This window comes from Rattus norvegicus, chromosome 13 (genome assembly GCF_021556685.1).
Source record: "Rattus norvegicus strain SHRSP/BbbUtx chromosome 13, alternate assembly SHRSP_T2T, whole genome shotgun sequence".
NCBI classification, from domain to species: Eukaryota; Metazoa; Chordata; class Mammalia; order Rodentia; family Muridae; genus Rattus; species Rattus norvegicus.
The window spans coordinates 97,252,456-97,277,200 of record NC_141546.1 but is presented as its reverse complement, the minus strand read 5'-3'; positions in this window follow the sequence as shown (position 1 = coordinate 97,277,200).

Here is a 24,745-nt window from a genome sequence, read left to right as displayed (position 1 = left end):
TCAAATAGGCTGGAGGCTTACTCAAGAGGTTCCAAGAACTAAATGCCCTTCTTCTGTTCTTGGAGGGGATCCCTAGCTGTTGCCCGGTGATGGACAAAGTCCTTTATACGGGTGGGGCTGACTGCAGGGTGTTACATGGGCATCCCCAGGCTTTCTGCCTGTCCCAAGTACAAAGGTTTCTTTTATGGGGGCAAATGACATTCTCGTGACTTCCAGTAGATCAGGAGTGAACCACACTGGGTAGTTCTGGGGTAGGGTGGTCCAGGGTCAAGGAGGAGTCTCCAGGCCATACCATGTCATATCTGGGTATTTCTCAAAGCGGGCAAAGCAATGTCCGTACTCCCAAAGTCTGTGACCCTCCCTCTCTAAATTCACGTCTTTCTTTCCTAAGACGACGGCTCTTCTTTGTCTGTTCGCTTCGAGTCAGGTGGAACACCCCTTTATCAGAAAGGCCCCGACTCAAATATCAAACGGTTTAAGAAGCCAAGGCTGCCAGTCACCAGCTGGAAGCCTGGGCGAGACGCCAAGGATCTTTGACCCTTCCCGTTCTCTTCTTTGAAATGGAGCTGTCGGCTCTTACAGCCCAGTGCTCCACAAGGTCAAAGCAATTGCCAACATAAACACACAATCATTAACACAAACACTAACGACGAGCCTGGCACTTGGGGAGTTGTCTTTTTTTCTTATGATTAATGTAATCATTCTTGCACAACAAATGTTTATCGAGCGGCTGATGTGAAGATGATTAAAACATGGCCCCTGATGCTGAGAGGCTATATCTGTTTGGGAATTGGGAGAGGGGGACGATAACAATGGCCCTGAGCATAGAAGAGATGTTTGGGGGACAGTGGGCAGCTGGGAAGAAACCTTGTTTGTCTCAGTGACTCTAGTCAAGACCAAGGCAGCTACCAGCCCATTTATCTTCCAAGCTTGGAGATCCCCTGGCCTCCTAGTGTCTTGCCTGAGGTGACCTCTAGCCAGTTCTCCAACTGGCCCCTCAGAATGTGGTCCTTGCCCCTGGCTAGGCCCCTCAAGATGGACTGGAGTTGCTATCACAGTACAAAAGCGCTCCGGCTCTGAGCCTCAGCTTCAGCTGTCATCACAGCTGGCAAGCCCTGCCCCACCTGAGGACTGGCTCAGAATCCTTGCTGACTGAGAGGAGGGTCCTCCAAAAGAAACTGCTGGATCCTGGGACAGATCTGTCTTCTGAGATATTGTGCCACCCTGGAAAGCATGTGGGACTCTGAGAAGTAGAAAGATTTCCCGACTACACTGTGCTGGCAAGAGGACAAATGGTCCAGCATGTAGCCTTGCCTCCTCTTGGGCATCATGGCCCCAGGGATGGAGGAGGGTTGAGATGCAAGCCCTGGGGACAGTGGGTACTCCAGGCCACACTCTGAAGATCTGGCATGGAAATGGAATTCCTACAAAAAGATGGCTTTTAAGAACAGTTTTAAGCTTGAAGTTTGGCTAAGGGGCAAGCACTGACTAAAACGAACTCCAGCCAATTGACCAGCAGGCCTAGAAGAGCCAGGAATGGTGCTGTGGCTCTGACTGAGGCAGCATCCTGGGCTTTCTGCCCATCAGAAGGCAGACAGACCACTCCAGCTCCTCACCATGACATCCTCTCCCCCTGCCCCAGTCACTTGTTTTCTGCTTGGCTCAGGCTTGGTCTGAAATTTTGCTTTTTAGGGTAAGTTAATTATTGTAAAACTCTCTGCTGAGTTAATAGACATCGAATTAGAAGTAATTGGATTAAAACCACTTTCATTGAGTTCAAAAGCAGTGAGACTGATTAAGGTAATCGTCTTCACCCAGCATTTCCAAGTCATTGAAAGCACGCTAGCGCCTTTAATCAACCTTCTGCGTTTGTTGTATTAGAAGGCTTTAAATTAGTCACTTATCAGTGCTTACTCATAGACAAACATATATTGAGTCCCTGTGAGGCTGAGGCCAGACAATACCCACGAGGGTCCAATCCATCAGAGCAGACAGGCTCTGGGGTCTATCCCCACAATGGTCTGTGTGGAACTTTTCCTCACACGCATGAAACTGCTGTGGTCTGTTTGTGGCAGTACAAAGAACAAAGCAGGGAAAACCTAGGAAGCCCATAGGCTCTTTAAGAATTGGACAATTTCAAGCCAGGCCTCATGGCACACGCCTTTAATCTCAGCACTTGGGAGGCAGAGGCAAGGGGATTTCTGAGTTCAAGGCCATCCTCGTCTACAAGAGCAAATTCTGGCATGGCCAGAGCTATAAGGAGAAACTCTGTCTTAAAGAACAAAACAAAACAACATTTGACAAACTTCATTTTAATTCTTGGAGACACTTTCTCTTTAGGCTGAATCACATTAATCAAGGTCACGGAGACTCATGTACAGACCAGAATGGAGTCAGCAAACAATGGGGGGTCTATAGAACCCTGTCCGGTGGCTAGATTGCTTGAGAAGTTGAGTCACCAACAGAAGGCACTCTTTAATCTTGGAATCAGATTCAAGAGGATTGCGTACAAGAGTTTAAACTTTAATGGTATCAAGCCAGATGTAAACCATAGAGAAAGTGCTCATTACTGTTAGTTCTTGGAAGGGTTGTCAATAGGTGGTCAATAAAAAGCATTGGATCCATCAGTATATCCTACCCACAATATCCAGATCCTGGTGTGCAAGGGGACAACCACGTACAACGCTATGGTCTCTGGTTTGAAATGCAATGGTATGGATTAGGGATGAGGGCATTATCTCAGTAGTGAGTGACAAATTCTGAACTAGGAGACAGATGTGGAAGACCAGGAAGCGTGTAGGTTCAGGGGCCAGTCCCCGCCCTGAGACCGTATAACTTTGGAAGCCATTGGTATGTCTCTGCAGGGGGAAATTGTCAGAATGTTCAGTTGGGCTGTGTGGATCATCACAGATCGGAGGCCAGGGCTACTGGCCCCAAGAGACCCAGCCCCACAAGCCCAACTTTCCTAAACACCGTTTGTACACAAACTCTGTCTCCCTGAAGGAAGCCTGTTCTGTCTTTGTTGATCCACAAAATATTTATCGAGTAACTGAACATGCCGACTTAGCTTCAGCATCTCTGGACCTTTGAAGAACGTTCTAAAAGTCGCCCAAGGGTCAGAGAGGTGGCTCAGCAGTAAACGAGCTTCCTACCAAGCTTGATGACCTTGGCTTCAATTCCTGGGACTGTTGCCTTGCTAAGGTCAAAGTCTACTGTTGTCAGGATAACCTTCTGGGCTCAGTGAGGGACTCCCTATACCAGCAGGGTCTTTCCTTCTCTGAACTTCACCCCCACAAGCATCTACCTGCAGAATATCATGTAGCTTCAGTTCAATACAATTTCAGCTTACTTTCTCCTCATAAGAACTCATTCAGCTAGCACCTGAGATTCCTGGAATGCCTCTCCATCCTAATGAGTCATCTACATATACCTTAAGCCTTCAGCCAATGACCTTTGTCCATCCTAAATATCCCAACTCCACCCCCAAAATGATATAAGCTTTGAATCAGTCCAGGTAAAGTTGATGTTTTCCCAAAGCTGGTCCCGGTCTGTTGTCATTACTGTATGCACTCACAGAGCTTCCAAACCTCTGTCCACAGTCCCTGCTCCCTTTGCAGTGGACTGATAGTGGCCAATGATCCCCAGGGGCTGGGAGGGGGTCACAGGGATCTACATAGTAGAAGGAGAGACCCTGCCAACTGTACTCTGATCTCCCAATATGCCCCATGGCAAATGATCCCCCAAAATAAATATTTTAAAGTCATCTAAATTTCCCTTCCCTAACACAAGAAACAGGTGGTACCTCGGTGGCCAAGCACGCCTTTCTGAGGAGGTGACTCTCATCATGTATATCTGGTGTGTGCCCATTCTTGCCCATATGACAAACAGTGGTGAAAGTGAGCCAAGGACTGCATGACTGCTGGTATGTTTCTGCTTAATGATGTAAACAGCTAGATGCTCTTCTGATTCCTTTTTTAACCAGAAACCAAACCAAATTGGCTTCTGAGAACCTCTAGCATAAAGGAGGGAAAATTGAAAAAGGGACTCCAAGCCAGGACTGAACTTCATTTCCCAAAGTCAAGGAAGGACATGTCACTGCACAACTTATGAGACTTTTTGTTATAAGCTCTTGTGTGACACTATTTCTGAGGAGCCATAAATAAATATCTACTTACTGCAGGTTGGGAAACAACAGAAGGCTAAAGTAACAATAGTTCCAGATTCCACCTTGGTAAAGAACTCTATATGTCTTTTCAGCCACTCCATGCATCCAAGGCTCCTCTCTTAAGCAAGCCTTAAGACTTCTATAATCTTGATGGGGAGGGACCTTATAAATCTGGTCTGTTTCAGGGACTTCCTGAGATTTCTGACTTGTTTACTTCCTGAGTCTTAACTAGCTTCCCTTAGGAACCAAATGTTTTGATTTGGAGAGTAGAGAGGCTGTCTTATGATCTGGATTCTCCTCACTGCTGGGTGTCCTTGTACCTCAGTATCAGGTGCACAGTCATCCTTCCCCATCCAGAAACTACCTGGAGCCTGAAGTCCCTCTTAGATTTGTTTTCCTCCTGGTCTGCCTAGAGGTTGTGAACTGGTATAACAAGCCCACCCTGATTCCCAGGTTCTTACTGGAGATGCACATGTTACCCATGGAACTGGTACAGGGTTCCTTATTGTTTAGCTTAATTCCTTCCTGGTGTAGCATACCATTCCTCACAGGATTCTGGAAATGAAAGTTGAATGGGAAGTTGATGAGCTTGGGGCTTTTGATCAGTAGGAACTGAGCCTTGACCTTGTAAATCCTGGTGGAAGGGGCGGTTTGTTTAGATCCATATTCTTTATTTTCTTTACTCCCAGTACCCAGGGGCATATAGCTGTGAGATAGAGTCAAGGGAGCATGCTATCCATCAGTCTATCCATCCGTCTGCCCATCCATCCATCCATCCATCCATCCATCCATCCATCCATCCATCCACCCAGTCAGCCAGCCAGCATTTATTGAATCCCTGCCTCAGGCCAGCTGTTCTATTCCCCAAACAGCAGTTAAGACAAAAATGTGGCATTTTGGTATATTCTAACCTCATCCCCCAAACTATATAATCCTTGAATCAACCCAAGTAAAGTTGATCTGTTTCCCCCGAAGCTGGTCCTGATATGTCCCGAGATGTCATTGGCTATACAGTATCCAGGACCTCAGATGATGAACAACCGTGTGACAGCTTCTCTCTACTGCCAGGAGCCCACCCCCTCTCTCTAGAGGTCAGTTTTCTTTGCTCTTTACCGGCTGAGAGACCTTCCACCCACAACATATTTCAGTAGGGAGTTTTCATACCCTGAACTTTAGCTGTAGAAAAACCCGAGGGCAACTGAAGGTTACCTGCTGCTCTTCCCTGGAGCTTCTGATCCTACTCGGTCTCCCTACTACTTGTTTAGGGTTCTTGCTTTCCATGGGTACAGGCATTCTGTCTGGGGACGGGGGGCTCTGGAAAGGGAAGGCAAGGGTAAAAGAAAAGTTCAGAGGCCTGACCAGTAAAATTCCAGGGCCGAGTCCAAGTTCCCAGAATAGCAGCGGACAGAGAGCAAGCTTCCTAGCTTCAGGGCGGCCTCCAATGTGTTGAATGAAGCTCTTGGTTCGTCGGGGCTAGAGGGTGTGTGCGTGTCCAGGCGGGTGGTGGCAGAGATGAGCAGAGATGACTGGAGAAGGATGTCCCCAGGGTGGTGACCGCAGGCAGCCCACACCCCATCCTCCATGGCCAGTTCTTTCTTTAGAAAGAGATATTTTTCTTTTTGTGGGATTGACAAGGCAGCAAGTGACAAGTCTGTGCTGGGCCTATGTGACGTGGGCAGAGAGTGTTTGTGGACAAGGGTGTGGGAGTATGGTGTCTGCCGGCAGCTGGCAAAGGGAAAGCAGGCGCCTGAGAGAACCACTCTGCTCCATACACAATGGCGTTTTTATTCAGCCGCGCTCTGCAGAAGGGCTCTCAGTTCATCGGCAGTGTGTTAAAACACAGAGCTCGACAGCCAGCCTGGTCTGTAGATGGGAGCTATTTTTCATGATCTCTTAGGTTCCTCAAACATGGCGTTTCTCTTGATCTCTTGTGAAGTATCAGAGGCCCTAAAGCAAAAAGAAGCCTTTTAAGTAAAAATTGACTTCAAGGAGTGAATTAGCTTACCGGGAGCAGACGGACGAAGCTGACCGCTATGCTCAAAGGTGGCAAGTGACTTGCAGTGTGAACCAGAATCAGCCTTCCTCTTGCAGGGCCTCAGTTCCTCTTTGGATAGCTCATTCCACAAGCATGGTTCCAGCCAAGACATGCCAAGGGGATTGGAAGAGCAGCAAGCAGGGCTAGTGTACCTGGGAGAGTACTTGTCTGGCATGCATGAGGTGCACGGTTCGATTCCCAGCCCTTAATAAAGTGGGTGAGGTGAGTGCCAAGCCTGCAATCCCAGATTACAGATGGGGTCGGGGACACCAGGCATTCAAGGTTATCCACAGCAGACTTCAAGGCCAGTCGGGGTTACAGGAGACCCTGTTTCCAAAGCTGGGAGGGGTGGGAATGGGAGTAAGTGGGGTCAACCAAGCAGACAAAGATCTCCGCATCATGCTTGGGAAGTGCCTGGTTATGGTGCCGCCAACTCGTGCCAAGGCACACTGAGGTACACTTCTCTTCTGTGGGGTTGGAAACCACAGGGCCACCTCCACAGTGTCTTTTCCCATTTCCCTCTGCACACAAAGACCATTGCCTGCACTCCACCCTGCATGGTGGTGGCTCTCAGCAGACACATCTGCAGTTAAGTGGATGTGATCACACAAATGTGACCCGCATGAGGTAGTCAGTGTCTGACGCAGACCGGGAATGGAGGGTCGATCCAGGTGAAGCCATCAGCTTACAAAGGACTGCAAACCAGGTCAGAGGTTGAGTTGGGATCGCATTTAAAATCTCTTCTTCTGAGCTGCAGAGGTGACTGAGCTTAAGCATTAGAGTTGGGTCCCTAGCACGTACACTGGGCAGCTCGGAGCTTTCTGTAGCTCCAGCCCCCTAGAATCTGACGCCACAGGCACCTATGCTAATGTGCGCGTGCACACTCTTGCACACGGGTGCACATACAATTAGAAATAAAATAATAATCTCTTTAAAGATTCTCTTCTTCTATCATGACCTGGGTAGGTCTCCATCCTCGTTGTTGTTGTTCGGTTCGTAGAAAAGCCCACCTCAGACCTATGAATCTCTTTAGGCTGGCTCAGCGTGGGTTGGGGAGCATGTGTCAGGCACTCCACCATTTCTTGTTCCCATAGTAACAACACAAACATTGTTATCTCCACCTCATTGTCCAGGAGGCTGAACCTGGGAGAAACAGAGTAGCCTGTCCAAGTGGAGCAGCTAGCAGGAGCTGGGCCAACATAACGCTCACAATTCAACAGCGTGCTCTCCTCACTCCCGAGGCCCTTTCCTACCAACCCTGAAGGGAACCCTGGGCATCAGGGTAGTAAAGCATCCCCTTCCCTGAGAAGTCTTCCAAATAAGAGGCAGCACTCAGCCTCTAACTACAGCTTGGCCTGACCCTGGCTGGCTTGGCAGGACCTGCGCAAACAGAGCCACTTTTTTATACCGGCAATGTTAACAGATCATAGGTTAATGTAATTATTACTGTTACTTCAGTCCTGATTTCCTCTTGCCAGACATGATGTCTAAACAGGAAAGCCAGCCTTCCTGTTTGCACATGAGTGACTTTCAGGTCTTGGCTTATGTGATCCCCCCACCCCTGAACCCCTCCTCTTCTTGTGGTTTCTAAAGATTCCCTTTCGGTCTTAAACATGACTAGGAAATACAATAATAGCCCCCGTGGAAGGAAGGAGAGGGGCATGGACCCAGTACGTGGAAGCTGCCGTTGCCAAGAGATGGGTGCTGCTCCAGAAACCTGCTTCCTGTCCAATGCTGTCCTTTATCCTCAGGTGACACAGTTGGCCTCGGCCCTGACCTTGAGCACTGGGGTGAGCCTGGATGCTGTCGTGATGTCCTGGTTTGGCACGTCACTTACATAGCCAAGACTCTAGGTCCAAGCGATGGGCGGTGGGTCCACCTCTGGGCTGTAGGCTCAGTCCAGATCTTCCCCTGTGAATACCATACCACATAGCTCTGAAAGAGCTTTGTGTGGACACATGTCTAATAAGGCCTGGTCACAGGAAGAATAAAAGTGAGACCAGTACATTTCTGGCTCTTGGACCCACACTCTTGGTGTGCAGGGAGCAGTATGCAGTAGTGAGTCACCTTTAGTCCTGGGAGGCAGGCAGGATCTGACTATGGCGTTTCCACTCCCCAGTGCCTGCAACCCTCTGAGGAGATTCCCTGTCCTCTCAGCTCCATTCTGGAAAGGGGTAGCAGCAGGTGTCAGAGAGAGAGAGAGAGAGGAGAGGGAGGAGGAGAAGGAGAAAGGGAGGGAGGAGGGGAGTTATGGAGGGAAGTTGCTTTCCTCTCTCTCCCAGAGGCTCCCCTTGCACAGATGAGGTCATGTCTGTAACTGCTCCTGAGAGCTGATGTGACAGACACAGGCAGGGGCTGGGGGCGAGAGGCTCTTTTGCTCAGTTCTGGGAGGGATCCTGCGCCTCTACATTTCTGAGATCTCTGGGGATCTTTGAGCTCCATCTCTTAAAACTTCATCGATGACCTCACTCCCATGCATCTCTGCTCTGGCAGCTGTGCCTGTTTCTGTCAGGGCCGGGGTCGAACAGAGCCGAGAAGGAGGGGCCGGAGGGAAAGGATGGCTCCTGGGACCAGGCACTGCAGTTGGAAGAGAAGCCCAGAGAAGAATGAGGGCAGGTTGTGCGGCCCGTCTGGCTGAACGTGGGCAGTGGCTGCCAATGGCCAGGGGTATATAAGGAGAGCTTCTGCCCCAGTCCCCTCACCTTTCAGATGAGACAGAGAGGTTTGCAAATATGTCATCCTCCAGAAAAAGGAAGCTGTTGGGATCTAGAAGTTCTGTCTCCTTGGTTCAGGCAGGTGCCCACACCTGTCCAGAGGTGAGGAAGGGGACTTCTTGATCCCACAGGTGAAGGAACATGGGTCAGGAGGCAGGATCAGCTGATGCCCCCTGCATAGCACAAAATGGATGCAAAACGTATGCAAAGATAGATGCCCGTCCATCTTTGTTGGAGTCTTCCGTTGGAGAACCAGGGGAACGAGGAGAAGCCTGAGAACACGCTGACTTCCTGCCTCGCCGTGCATTCTGGATGGCACCACAGCCTGTTAAGCTGCCTGTCGCTGTCACAAAGGATCTATTGGTGATTAACTAAATTGGGGGGGGGAGGATGCATTCATTTCGGTTCATGCTCTGTAGCTTTAGCCTTGTGGTGGCACAGGACATCGTGACAGGACACACGGTGGAGGAGGCTGCTCATCTCCGGGAAGCAAGGAGCAAAGAGGGGAAGAGACTGTAATGTCCCAGTATCCCCCTAGGCCAACCATGCCCCAAGAGTGATCTAACTTCCTTCCACCAGACTCTACTTCCCCGTGGCTGGACCGTTAGCAGGTGGGCTTCGTGGATGGGGTCCATTCAAGATCTAAATCATGGCGGTACCCAAAAGTGGAGGAGGTTGCCTGAACCCCAGCATCTGCTGTTCCACCCACTCCCCCAAATGGCCCCTTGCAGACATAGCTCAGTGATGAAGACTCGGGCCATCCTGCGGTTGAAGAGGGACAGGCCCCACTGTGCAGTTTCAGGGGTAGCAGCACTCGAACCAATCAGTGCAGTTCTGGAGAGCTGATCTCATCATCACTGAAGAATGAAGAATGGGGTCATCGAGCTGGCTTAGCAGGTAAAGGACCTTGTGGCTCAGCCTGATAAACCAAGGTCAGGTCCCGGGGCACACATGGTAAGAGAGAACTGACCCCACAGTTGTCATGCTGGCATTTATCAGTGGCCCTAGCCACAAGGCTGGGCTCAGGCTTCTCTGTTCACATAAGAGCCTATTCATGGAGCTGGGCCTCAGGGCTTTCCACCTCCATTTACACCACAGCGCTCCCCTACACAGAAGTGGCTGGGCAGCCAGGCCTAGAGGCTGGAGCACTCTAATGTGTCTTTTCCAGTTGATGGTGTAGTCACATCTTGGGTGTTTCTGGCCCCCTGGATTCCCAGGGCTGTACAGCTCCTGCTTCTGGCTTGCTGTAGAGGTCATCAGTCCTGCCTTTCTAGTCAGGAGGGATGGACAGGAGTTCAGGCAAGAGCTGCTCCTGCTTGCATGGGCCCCCTGAGAATGTGGAAAGAAAAGTCTCTCAATATCAACCAGGGTCAAGGTCAAAGGAGGGAATTTAGCTTGTGAATGTTGTAATTCAAGGTCGCTCAGGTGTAACCTTTTCCTTTGTGTCACCCTTTAATGGCCATCTCTACTTTTGGTTGCCAAGGATTCTTTACAAAAAATAGCAAAGGATTTATCAGACTTTCTAGTGTCTTCTAAGTTCTCTGCTTCCAGATGTATTGTCCACCACAGTCTGCAGATCCTGTGGCTAAGCTGGGACATGAACTGTAGTTCTTTCTGTGATTTACAGAGAGGGCGGGCACTAAGCTGTGAGAGTATCAGTGAAGATTCAAGGCTGGGCTAGGTTATCCTCTCAGATGACCCACAGAGTGTGCTGTGTGCTGTGTGTGGTGTGCACACTGCATGTGTGGTACATATGTGTTATGTATGTCTGTGTATGGTGTGTACTGTGTGCATGTAGGACGTGTGGTGGCTGTGTAGATAGGTGTATATGTATGTTGCAGGAGTGGTAATATATGGTATATAATATGTTATGTATGGATGGAACAATGTGTGTATGTGTGGTATATGATGGGTATGTGGGCATATGTAGTATGTGTGTTGTGTGTGCACAGAAGCGTGTGTTGTGTGTTACATATGTGATGTATATATGGTATATGTGTTGTATGCACACAAAAGTGAATGGTATATACATGGTATGTATGTAGTATGTGTGGTGTATGAAGATGTCTGTGTTATTGTATGTGTGTGATTATGGCATGCACACATGTATGCCTGTGTGTGTATATGTATGTATGTATGTCTCTGTGTATGTCTCCCTGTATGTATGTATCTGTGTGTGTGTGTGCATCTTTGTATGTGTGTGCACCTGTGTGTATGTGTATGTGAGAGTATGTGTGTGTGGTGTGTGTCTGTGCATGTGTGTCTGTGTGTTTATGTGTGTGTGTTGTGTCTTTGTGTGTGAGTGTATGTGTGTGTGTGTGTGCACGCGCTCGTGCACGAGTGTGTGAATGGTGTCCCCCTGTAGTCATCTGGAGGACTAACAGAAGGAATGTTGGTGGAGGCTGCAAGCTGTGATTCCAGCCAGATGGTTCCTTCTGTGAAAAGCCAGTGTCTGTGTTTTTGTTTGTTTTAGTTTGTTGTTTGTTTGAGTGACTTGACCACATAGGGATTTTTCTCCTTGAGACCCAGGCGTCTGTGTCTAAGCTGGGCTGGAGAGAAGCAGCCCCTGGGCTTGGGCCAGCTGGCTGTTGGCTAAGTGTGAATTCTAACAGCCAGGCTCAAAGCCCTGTGCCTCTTCTGATGTCAGATGGCAGAGACACGCTAGATGCCTCTGAGTCAGTGAATTTGAAAGGCCCCAGAAGGTTTTGGGGGTGCTAGAAAGGTAGCTGAGCCTAGAATTCAAGGTTTGGTCTGTAAGTCTCAGGAGAGCTTGGAGGACACCTGAGCCTGGGGCTGAAGGTGTGGCTCGGGGCTGTGGTCTTGCAGCGCCACCTGGGGGCTACGAAGAGAATGGCCGCAGAGTCCCCCAGAGGATGAGCCCACTCAACAGTCTCCAACTTAAAGCGGGTGCCCTCTCCAGTACTGACTTCCGGTGAGAGGCTGGGGACTCTGAAAGCACAGGTTCCTGTTGCGGGACCCACAGTCTTGTTTCCGACATCCCCGCCTCGTCATCAGAATGCCTACCGTTTAAAGGCAGTAGCACCAAAGATTTTTAAAACCGTCAACTCTGGGAGGCATTTTTTGTGGGTGCTGCAGTTCACCTGACCTGTTTAGTAGGTTAAGAGGCTTCAGCTCCTGCCGCCAAGCTCAATGGTTTTCCCACGGCGGTTCCAGGCGCCTGCAGTAGCATGCCCAATGGGGCTCATCAGCAGGATACTAGGCAATGGAGGGACTTCCAACCAGAAGGGAAAGGCTAACTCACAACAAAGCCAGGAAGAGCTCTGAGTGCGACACCCACAGAGGCAGGAGGCTCTTATGGGCACGAACTGGTGATGATGGGCCGTGGATAGACCCCTGCTAGTAAGGGACCCATTGAGCGCCCTCTCATCCCTTGTTCCTGCCCTGTCCTCTCTTGCAGTGTTCCTCAGAGAACGGTGCCATCAACCCTGGTTCTGTAGAGATGAAGCCTGGGGTCCTGAGATGCAGGGTTCCAGGAAATGTCCCTTGTCTTCCTGGAAAGACATCGAGTGGATTTCCCTTATTTATCCCTGACGTGTGTTGCAGAAACCATGTGAAGACATGCAGGGTGGTTCAGGGTAAGAGTGGGTACTACTGAGGGGCTGTAGGGGGAGCCACTGATCTAACGTCTGCTCACCCCTCAAGGGCTACCTCATGTTCCCTCTTCCTTGCGCTCACTGTTCTGGCAAATGTGAAGTAAATGGCTTCTGCCACTGTTTTCTGTGGCTTCTTTTTTTTTTTCTTTTCTTTTCTTTTCTTTTTTTCGGAGCTGGGGACCGAACCCAGGGCCTTGCGCTTGCTAGGCAAGCGCTCTACCACTGAGCTAAATCCCCAACCCCTTCTGTGTCTTCTTAACTGCTGTGTGTCCAGCTTCCCTCTCTAGGTAGTGCTTGTCAGTGTGCACAAAATGATGGGCAAATGTGAGTCTTAGTCTGTTCCTCCCCACCCCCACCCCCAGTGCTCGGTATACACAGCTCACACTACTCAGAGCACAGCTGTAAGCTGAGACAGCTGGAAGATCGTGCCTGTCTCGTTGTCCTTCATAACAGCAGTTAGCACAGTGTTGGATACTATATTAGTCCGATCCCCGCCACTGTGACAAAATGCTCGAGTACCAAGTTATAAAGAAGAAAGGTTTATTTCCTTTCACTGTCTCCCTGGTCACAGTCCATGCCTATCTTTGTCTATTGCTTTAGGCTACAAAGTGTCAGAAGCATATGGAAAGCAAAACCAAATCAAACCAAACCAAACCAAACCAAACCAAACCAAACCAAAACAACAACTCCCAAAGACAGGAAACAAACACAAACCAAAAAAAAAAAAAACAAAAACAAAAAACAAAAAACAAAAACAAAAACAATTCCAAAGAACAGGAGTGAAGAACCAAGGGTCCTCAATTCTCCCCCCACCAGGGTGTCCCCCCAATGGCTTAACTTCCTCTTGCTAACTCCACCCTGTAGAGAGGTTCCCTCAGCTCTTAGTATCACTATGGGCTGCTGACCAAGCTGTCAACACATAGGCTTTTGTTTGTGTTGAGAAAGGATCTTACTTAGTAGCCTTGGTTGGCCTAGAACTTGCTGGCCTTTGAACTCTTAGGAATCTGTGTCTGCTTCCCAGGTGTTCATTAAAAGTGTGTGCCACCATATCCAGCCACACAAGGGCTTTAGGGGGACACTTCAGAACCAAATGGTACCTTTCCAGTCCCCTCTCCCCCAACATGACCTGAGTGGTTGAAGGGTAAGGAGTAGGAAGAACTCATAGACATTTCTTTCCCCAACTTTGGAGAGGCTCCTCTCTAAGGTCCTTCATATGCTCCCCCTTCCCTGAAACACTGGCCATACCTCCCCACCCCCCAAGGATCTGGAAGTTACTAGAAGGTTCCAAATGTCCTTTTTGATCCAGGTCCTTGGAAAGGATTGAGACACTGGGCCCCACAGTCTGATCTCAGCCAGGCTGTTCAGAGGGGCTGTTTAGACACCAAAGATGGGCTTTGCTGGAGAATCTCTTCCCACTTCATAAATCCTGCTCAAAGCAGATGATAACAGCGCCTCACTACACGGTGCCTGAGATGGACGGTGACATTTCAGACAACAGTGAGTCCCTAATCCAGATCCTGTGACACAGCCTTGGAGCCCAGCAGCATGCCAGGAGACACATAAATGGTTCCTCCAGAGGTGGGGAAGCTTTGGGAGCATAAGAGTGTGGGGCTGGAGAGGAGCCACATGGAGCTGTGGAGGCCTGTGGTAGAGAGCTGGGAGCAGAGAAACTTACCAGGCAGGGAAGGGCAGTTGTGGGGAGATGGAGAGGGACCCTGTTTGAGCCTGTTCCAGGAACCAAGTTGTGTGAGTTTCTGGATACCAAGAAAAAGGTGTCAGCAGTGGGCTTAAAACCCAGAGACGACATTGGCCATCCCTCGGTACAGAAGATTTGTAGCAATGGCCTGAGAGGGCTCTGTGACTCTTGATGTTCTTTTAAAGAAAGAGTGGCTCATGATCCTTTTTTGGAATGAGGATACAGTCTGTATTCCTTGGGGACCATCATCACGGCAGAGAAAGGGACAGAGTTTCAGGGACTCCAACAAGAACAAGTGGGATTTACAACTGAGAAGCAGGGTGCTGTTGATGAGTCCTCTATTAGGAGCAGGGCACATCAGCTTGAGGAGAGTTTGTCAGAATGACTGGGTAGGCGTCTCACTGAAGTCCAGCGTGAATAGGAAGCCTCTCAAGCAGGGACTGGGGGAGATCTCCAAGCTGATGTAACAGCACTTTGGGCAAACTGGATTCTCCAAGGCAGAGAGGGACCCCAGAGCTTGTCCCCGTGGAGTACTGGGTTCAGGGGTGAGAGAAGAAAGGAGAATCTTTGTCAGTGCTCACGTTCAACCGGCTGGCTGAGACCCCTGCCATGACCTGGAGACAGCCTGCTCTCCGTGCGCATGCGCCTTTGGGTAGGCATAGATACAATACTCACGAAGTCGGGGATTTTATTTTCTACTTTACAGTTTACAAACTTTGTTGCATATTTATTAGTTGATCACTCATGCTGGGAAAGGAAGGCCCTGAACCAGCAGAGGATGTCTGTGAGCCTGGCTGTGCTTTAAATAAACCATTCAAAACTGTCCACCCCGCTCCCCGCCAAGACAGAGTCTCACATAGCACAGGCTGGCCTTGAACTTGCTAGGTAGCCAGGAGTGACCTTGAACTCCTGGTCTTTCTGCCTCTATTTCCTGTGTTCTGGGATTACAGGTGAAGGCCATCATACATGGTTTATGTGGTGCCAGGGGGTCAAACTTAGGGTTTCCTGTAGGCTAGGCGAGCACTCTAACAACCGAGCTCCACTCCCCGCTCTCATCCCCATTTTACAGACTAGAAAACTGAGACCCAGGTAAGCTGGCTGCCTCTGCCATCTGGTTCCATGCAGCCCACTGACTAAGCACATACTTTATACCACAGGCGTCACAATAGCCCTGTCAAGAAGAAACTGAGCCTTGGAGAGGAGTCCAGCTCCAACGGTGATTGTTTGAGTCCACTGACCACAGCCTCCATGTTCTACCGACTTTCTGGTGTGTCCTTTCCTCAGGAGATACCTTACCCTAAACTCACATATATGCGAGATCCCTTGTCTTACATAAGGAGTAGAGCAGACCTATTGCAGATCGACCTGGTCAAATCCATTTTTCTTCTTGTCAGGAGATTGGCATCAGAGTCTGTCCTTGAATATATCTGAGATGTTTTAAAAGGGAGAGCTGCGCTGTTAGAACTTGTGGGCACATTTGGGGAATTAAATCCCCCAATCTTTTCATCCTTCCCCGGGGTTTGCCACCCACATCTTCCATAAATCGGACTGGGATTGCACTGTGCGTGCCTTCAAATGCAGATGTAAAACATCCACCGGTCCAGAAACATCACCCGCTGTTGTTTCCAGAGTCCTTCCTCCTGTGGGAGCTCGGGTCTTGAATGCGCAGGCGTGGGAGTGCGCGCTTTTCCAGTCCTGCTGCCATCACCAGAGTGTTGCCTCGCTTCCAGCTTCTCTTTCTTCTGGGTTGTTTTTGATGAACAGAATCAGCATCTATCTGCCAACACCCCTGAAGCTTCTCAGCCTGGTTCCTCTAACGAGCTTTGCTTAAATTCTGGGTAGGAAAGGTTTCTCTCTGTAGGCTCGGGATGCAGGGTTTTCAACTTTTGTAATGGCCGTGGCCTTTTTCTTTCCAGCCAGCTGGGTTTACCTCTTCAAAGATGTCAGCCCCAGCTTCGCCAAGTTTGGGGTTTATAGCCCCACGGCTGGTGACTTAACGTGGGTGTAAAAATAGATCAGTGTTTTTCTTCCTTCTCTTTAAAATTGGAGAGGAAGGGACGTGTGCATGTGTTTTCCAACATCCCATCAGTCAGAAACTGTTGAAGCAATTTAAGCTTAGTTTTCTTCCCCCCAACCCCAAAAGATTCGCTCCAAGCCTGACTCAGACGATGGAACACTTCAAGGAAAAAAATTCTTTCCAAAGAAGTCAAGTGCAATTAATGAGGAGGGGAGCTGAGAGAGAACACATTCCAGAGCGTTCCCTGTAATGTCAATTATGTCCCTGCCTGATAAACACATGCACGTGTGATCCACGGGCTGTTCCCCTCCACGCCGGGTTCTTACAAGAAGTGACCCTTTCTTTCCATTACAGACCTGGAGGATTTAATTCTCCCAACTGAAACCATAAACAAGATGGACTTTTATATGTGTCACACACACGTAGCTCATGGAGAAAGTTTATTAAAAACAAATGAAAGTCAGGCCTGGCAATGCAGATCTGTAAGCCCGGCTAACTGGGAAGCTGAGGTGGGAGAGTTGTGAGTTCAAGGCCAGCCCCAGCAACTTGGTGAGGTGATAGCTCAAAAGGCTTTTAAAAGAGAAGCTGGGAGTGTAGCTCAATGATAGAGTGCTTGCCAGACATGAAGGAGGCGCTACATTCAATCTCCAGTACCGTAAAGCGTTCAGCAAAACAGAAAATAGTGACTTAGCTCAGGCAGAGCCATCTGCTCTGCACAGGAAGAAACACGGGTTAGAGCGCCACAGCAAACAGCATAGATGTCTTTCACGGTGGCAAGGCAGTGGTCAGCTTTGTGAAGACTTTTGTCTCTGCTTTTGTTTCTTCAAGTCAAAAATAATCCACATGACCTTATCTGTGGACATGGGCCTGCGCATTAGTGTGAGGTCCCCTCAGCTCCCTCCTGGATCAGGGTCGGGATCCTCCCACCAACACCCATTTTCTTATCTTCCCCCAACCAAGAACCTCCTCTGTCTCTGGAGCCCCCAGCCCTCTCCACTCTTAACATCTTAAGATCCTTTTTATCCCAAAGCAAAAATCACCTCTTCACTCAAATCTCCCTCCTAAACCCCCTAGATCGTTTGGCCCACAGTCGAAGCTGCCTGCGTATGGGGAGATAGTCTGTCCTTCTGGCTACATCTGTCACCTGCTCTCATACCGCACACGGTTTTCTCTTGTTGTTCTGAGTTCACCAGTGACTTCCCCATAGCCAAGGTCAAAAAGACATTTCCCTGGCCTTCTCCTATGGGATTTCCATGCTGTACTTGGCAATGATCATCCGTCCACCCATCATCCATCTACCCATGGATCCAATCCACCTGCCCATCCATCTGTCCATCCAGTCCACCCACCCACCCATCTTTATCACCCCAACCTATCTACCCACCACCCCATCCATCCACCCACCCACCCACAGATCCTCACCCCTGCCCATCCATCCATCTATGACCCCAGCCCCTAGTAATTTTCAGTGTCAGTTTTAGAATGGTCTCCTGGCTTCTGTGCAGCTATTCTGTCATGGTCCACACACATCTTCACTCATCTCAGTCTTTCAGCATCACTTGTGTTCTCTTTAACCAACTGTCTTTCCCTGGACTTCCCTTCACCCTCTGGCTACTCTTTCTAAAGCTCCATGAACTCTCTCTAGCAGGAGCCTCGTCCCTTAGGGGCAGAAGCCCATAGCTTCTCTGGGATAGGGGCCTCTGGATCTAAGTTACCACTTTTCCACAGCTCACTCTGTGCTCAGTCACTGGCTCTAGCTTCTTGTGGCTCATCTTGGACCCCTCCACCTTTTGCTTAGCTTTAAATCTTCTCACTTTGGTCAAGATGTCTTAATTTCTCAGTGACTTCTCCACACCCTCAGACAAGGGGCCCAGTGCTCCTCACAGAAGGTCCGGGTTCTCCTAGCTCCTCCTCTATCTCCTAGCTCCTCCTCCATCCCCTAGCTCCTCCTCCATCCCCTAGCTCTTCCTCTATCTCCTAGCTCCTCCTCCATCCCCTAGCTCTTCCTCTATCTCCTAGCTCCTCCTCCATCCCCTAGCTCCTCCTCTATCTCCTAGCTCCTCCTCCATCCCCTAGCTCCTCCTCTATCTCCTAGCTCCTCCTCCATCCCCTAGCTCCTCCTCTACCTCCTAGCTCCTCCTCCATCTCCTAGCTCCACCCACCTGCCATTCTGACAGTACAGTAGCCCCTTGGTTTGGCAACAGCAGCACAGTTGGTGGTACACTGTGTGCAGGTGCTACAGAGGTGACCCTGTGAGCTCCCCCACGGACCCATGTGAACCCCACGAGCTCAGTTCTTACAGGATGCCAATGTCACAGGTGGGCAGCAGAAGCCGAGGTACACCCTCCACATTCTTCACATAGATGACATTCTATGCCCTCCACCAACCGTGGCCCCTTTGTAACTTCTGGTTTCACCCTGCAACCCTAGAGCGCCATCCCATTCCTGTGCTCAGCCATGACTCCCCAACCCCAGGCCAGCTTAGAGCGTTGGGCTCCCACTTGCTGGGATGTTATTTTCTCTGTCCTCATCTCTAGCTGCCTGAGTTCCTAACACAATTCTATTAAGTAAAACCCTCCGTTCCGTGTAGTATCTTCGAAGCCTATCCTCCTTAACTGCAGAGGGATTATGTCCTCAAAATACTCATCGGGTGGTGTCCTCTCCGTTTACCACCGTTCAATGGTTCAATGGCATCTCCTTGTTCTTAGGACCAAGTCTAAAGGATTAGCAAGGAATGGATTTTGGTGATTACTCTGACCTCCGCCCTCCCTCTCGCCGCAGCTCCTGGTAACTCCCCCTCCTTGCCCCTTTCTTTTCTTTACAAACATCGCTCGCAGGTGCCAGACAGCGCGGTGTTGGCCACTGCAGGCAGAAACGGACCGGGGAGTAGCGGACAAAGAGCAGGCTCTCTGCAGACGCTCCCGCAGGGCAAGCCCGCAGCAGGCTCTGGATACGCTCAGACACGTGACTGCGCTATTGAGTCACACAACCTTCACAGCGAGGGTGCTGGTGAGGTAGCGGGGTGGGCCGACGGCCCTGGGGTTGACAGCTCACTCTCCAGAGCGTCTCCACAGTGCCCCCTGCTGGATGCTTCACACGCTCGGGAACGGCCTTGGAAGCCAAGCGGTGGATTAGACATTTTATCCTAAAAAAGCAGTGAGGTCCAGGATTGGGAATGCAGCTGCCTAAACCCAACACTTCGCAGAACAGGCGTGGTGCCACAGTCCTGCCATCCCGGCACTTGGGAGATGGAGGCATAGAGATGAGAAGTTCAGGATCATTCTCAGCTAGCCTGGGCTACATGAGACGGCTTTTTTTTTTTTTTTTTTTTTTAGCTACAGGTCAAGGTGACTGGATTTGTCGTTGGAAGTATCCCTTAGGCTTCTATATGGAACCGTGATTAGAAAACACAGGTGGGATTCCAAGTGTCCGCACAAAACTCTGGGGCAACTGATATTTTGACAAGCTTCATGGGAATCTAGGGCCAAGACCTTCAGTGTGTGCGGCCTCCCTGGCCTGGTTCCCCATGTCTTAGTACAGGTCAGTTGTAGGACCCCTCATTCTCTTCATTAAGATGTGGAATGCCTGGAAGTCACAGCTTGGTCCTCCTCAATAGGGTCCTAATTCAGACAGTGAGGAAGAGGGAAAGGCCGGAGTGGAAGGGAGTGTCTTCAGACCTCTGAGATCTGGGTGGCTGGTGCTTTCCTAGGATGGAACCATAACGTGCCAACAGGGAGGAAGGACTCAAGGACTCACATCCCAGCAAAGACACTTTCCCCAGAAAGCCACTGGGAAAGAGCTCGTCAGGAGCCAAGGGACAGCAGGCAGAGTACCAGAGAAACCCAGGCTGTACCATCCACTAGGAAGCTCTCAGGCTTCTTGGCCTCAGTCTCCTTTCTATGGAATGGCTTCGGTCCATTGTCCCTGATCTAGTCATGAGATTTTAGTGAGATTGTGTATGTGAATTTCCTAGCATGAGGCCTGGCAGAAAGGACCCTAATAAAGGCTGGTTTCTTCCCTCCTTATTAGGGAGCCCTGGGGCTTCAGCAAGATGCTATCATGGGCTAAGGTCCTCTATCACTGCCAGCCCCAGAAAAGTTTCTGAGAGTCTCCTCCTGTTCAGGAAGAGGATAGCAAGAGAGGCAAAAGGCACACAGTGTGGAGGGTTCTCTTCTGTAGGTGTGGTCTTAGCTTGCAGCAACTCTTCTGCACTGTGAATGTCACCTTAGGCAGCCTTGGGACCGTGGATTTAAAATATAAACACTAAGCACTAGAAAGGCCCCAGAAGGCAATAGAGGAATATCTCACGATCTTGGTGCAGGCAAATATTTTAGACAGGTCACTGTACTAATTGTGAATGCATCAGTTGGACTGCCTCAAAATAGGGGTTCTTGTGCATTAAAGACATTGTCAATAAGATGAAGAGTCAAATTATATCTTGTGAGAAAGTAATAGCGATCTATCTATCATCTATCTATGTATTATCTATCATCACCTGTCATCATCTATCTATCTATTATCTATCATCTATGTATTATCTATCTATCCATCTATGTATTATCTATCTATCATCTATGTATTATCTATCATCACCTGTCATCATCTATCTATCTATCTATCTATCATCTATCATCTATTATGTATTATCTATCATCACCTGTCATCATCTATCTATCTATCTATCTATCATCTATCTATGTATTATCTATCTATCCATCTATGTATTATCTATCTATTCATCTATCTATTTATGTATTATCTATCATTGCCTGTCATCTATCTATCTATCTATCTATCTATCTATCTATCATATATCTATGTATTATCTATCTATCTATCTATCATCTATCTATGTATTATCTATCCATCTATCTATGTATTATCTGTCTATCTATCTATCATCTATGTATTATCTATCATCACCTGTCATCATCTATCTATCTATCTATGTATTATCTATCATCACCTGTCATTATCTATCTATCTATCTATCTATCATCTATCTATGTATTATCTATCTATCCATCTATGTATTATCTATCTATTCATCTATCTATTTATGTATTATCTATCATTGCCTGTCATCTATCTATCTATCTATCTATCTATCTATCTATCTATCTATCTATCTATCTATCTATGTATTATCTATCTATCAGCACCTGTCATCTATCTATCTATCTATCTATCTATCTATCTATCTATCTATCTATCTATCTATCTATCTAGTATCTGGCAGAATGCTCTATCTGCATATATAGACCACACCTAGCCTACAAACAGATGGTAGAATAAAGGCAACCCAGCTGTTGCCTTGCTGTTTCCTCTGGGTTGGGCATGGCCTCTGCTGTCTTGAGTTATAGAAACTATGACCACTAGAAAGAGACCTCACAAAAGACGGTGCCTCAAAGCACCCGCTCCTGAGAGAGGAGGGAGGCTCATCAGGCCCTCCCTGCCCTCTGGGTTATATGAAGGTTGACTGGAGGTGGAAGACATAGGACCGGCTAGGAGATGCTCAGTGGGTAGGTATGTTGCTCTAGACACTTCCTGGAGTCACCCACACTGTCCTTTAAGTGAGTTGGACAAAGTGGTTCATACATCAGACTTGGGTGGAATGCTTCTTTGGTTTGCTGGTGCCCTCTTCATCAGAAAAGACGGCAGTTGAGTTGGTTCTGGAAAGGAGCTGACACAAAATTACTTCTAGGAGTGAGCTTTATTGGGAGAGAGACCTTCACATAGGAGCTGTGATCAAACTTTGAGGTGGGACCGTCCTTCATATTAGATACGGTGTGATGGCGCCTTGAGGGAAAGGCTTCATTCATTAAGAGAGATGGCTTAGAGAGAGGGGATAGTGGGGAGGAAGAGGAGGAAGAAGAATAAGAAGAAGAAGAAGAAGAAGAAGAAGAAGAAGAAGAAGAAGAAGAAGAAGAAGAAGAAGAAGAAGAAGAAGAAGAAGAAGAAGAGGAGGAGGAGGAGGAGGAGGAGGAGGAGGAAGAGGAGGAAGAGGAGGAGCAGGAGGAGGAGGAGGAGGAGGAGGAGGAGGAGGAGGAGGAGGAAGAGGAGAGCAAGCCAGCACAGGTGAGTTACCAGGGACAGCACAACAGAGGAGGGGCCCAGAGAACACCCTTCAGAGAAAATCATGTGACTATTATATCAGGGTGTGTTGGGAAGACAGAGTGCATACCACATGGTAGAGTCAGGTACTGGGGAGGTAAGTTATGGGCTGTGAAGCTACCCGGGACTCTCTGTCCCAGAGCCCCACAGTGGGGATTTGACTTGATTTTTTTCAGGCTTGAGGATTTGGCCAGCTTAGAGTGCCCAGTATCTTCAAGGGGTGGGCTCATGATCTGTGCGTGTCTGTATCTGACATGAGTAGACATTTCTTTATGTCTCTGTATGAAAAGTCACAGGCCACCAGTTAAACTGGGGACAAGACTTGAACAACTCTTCAGTTAAAACCACGCAGACATGGCTACAAAGCACTGAAGGTTCTCAGCCGCTTTGAGGACACACATGAAGACCATGCATGCCAAGCGTAGCCACTGGGTGGCCAACCTTAGCAAATGTTGACAAGGGTGCAGAGCATCCTGAACCCACACACAAGCAGCACAGCGTAGACGGTCACAATAGTTCTGGGAAAGTGGCGGTACCCAGGAGAAGCTTGCAGAAAAGGACCAGAGACTGTGGGGAGTGGGGAACCATTCTAGATCTCAACTAAGGTAGTGTCACCTTGCTGTAGGCATTGAACAGTCCAGTTAGGATTTCTTTATTTTGTTGTATTTCTAAGAATAGATTCGTGGCCCCATTGTCAGATTTCCAGGGGTGTTACAGAGATCTTTAAATGGATGACTTCATCCCAGGGACTAAGCATGTGTGTCCTGACCAGGGAAGCACAAGGCAGCTCAGGAGCCAGAGAACCAACTTACACAGCACAGTTCGGCTCTCTGTAGCATGTGTCGACGTGTAGTGTGTGTGTGTGTGTGTGTGTGTGTGTGTGTGCGCGCGCACGCACATGTGAGAACATGTATGATGTGTGTATGTACACATGAGAGCATATATGATGTGTGTGCGTGTGTATCCACCCAGGTGCCACAGCATGCATGTGGAGGTCAGAGGACAACTTGTGGGAATTGTTTCTTTCCTTCCATCATGTGGGCCCTGGGGTCGGAACGCTGGTCATTAGGCTTGGACACAAGCGCTCTTGCAGCCGAGCCATCTTGCTAATTAGGTAAAAAACAATGACCACAACCCAAACCACGAAGCTCCACACGTGACAAAAGTCAGAAGAATTAAACCTGGGGCCTTCCCATTCCAAATCTCTTGTGATTTCTGTCACTCTCTCTGGGGAATGGCCCATGAGCACCTCAAGGCTTGCTGCCTAATTGCAACTTGAGCGAGGTGAGAGGGACGCCTTTGCCAGTCAAGACCAATCCCTGCTCCTGAGCCTCATCATGGCCTCTTGGCTGGATATCTTACTCCCAAGCGCAAGTGGGGATTTCTAGTTCCCTCTCCCCAGAGCTTCTCTTCTCTTTGCAAGGGTCACACGATGGTAACGATGGTAACTTACTTGTGTAAAATCCCTCCAGGAGTGGCATGACTTGCAGGCTCGGGAGATGCGGGCCATAAAACACAGCTGCAGCTGGGTAAATTGCCAAGAGTCGGCATTAACGGCCCAGATCATTGACAAAACCATGCCGACAGCCTTGAGTGTTAGGCCCTGAGGACTCCTTGAGCAGCAAACCCAGGTCATCCAGCAAGAAAAAAGGCCAGAGCTCCTCTCTGCCAAAGCACCTGCAGTGGGGTGGGGCCCCAGCGAGACATGATGTCATTGGCTTTTATCACATCTCCCCGAGGTGGCCTTCCTGGGGAGGAGATGGGAAAATAGAGCCGGCTGCCTGAATTGGGAAAAGAAGCACGGTTTCCAGCCAGTTGTGTCAGAGCCCCTTGTCTCAGAATAAAGCTACCTTGTCTGGCTTGCCCGGGGCAGTGCTCCCCGATAGGACCGCAACAGCCATAGCGAGTTCTTTCCACGGAATTTTCTGTAAAATAAAACTGCCGAACCTCTGTAAGGCTGTATCTAAATGAGCTCTTGTGGCCGGTGAGAAATAAAATACGTAATTGCTAAGTAAAACAGATTAAAAATCCCTTTAATCTCAAGAAAAACAGACATAAATATATATGTATATGTATATATCACATATGCATATATGTAAAATCTTATAGATGATTTATTATTGTCGTGTGTGTGTGTGTGTGTGTGTGTGTGTGTGTGTGTGTGTGTGTGTGTGCTTGGATGGTGCACGAGTGTAGGTCTGCATTTGTGCCAGGTTTGTGTAGAGGTCAGAGGACCAGTCTTATGAAGCTGGTCATCTCCTTCCACCTGTGTATAGGTTTCCAGGGACAGAACTTACATCACCAGGATTCACAGAGGTGGGTTCCTTTATCTGCTGAGCCACCTCGCCAGCCCTGTATGGTTTGTCCACGTATACTCATCCGTTGAAATA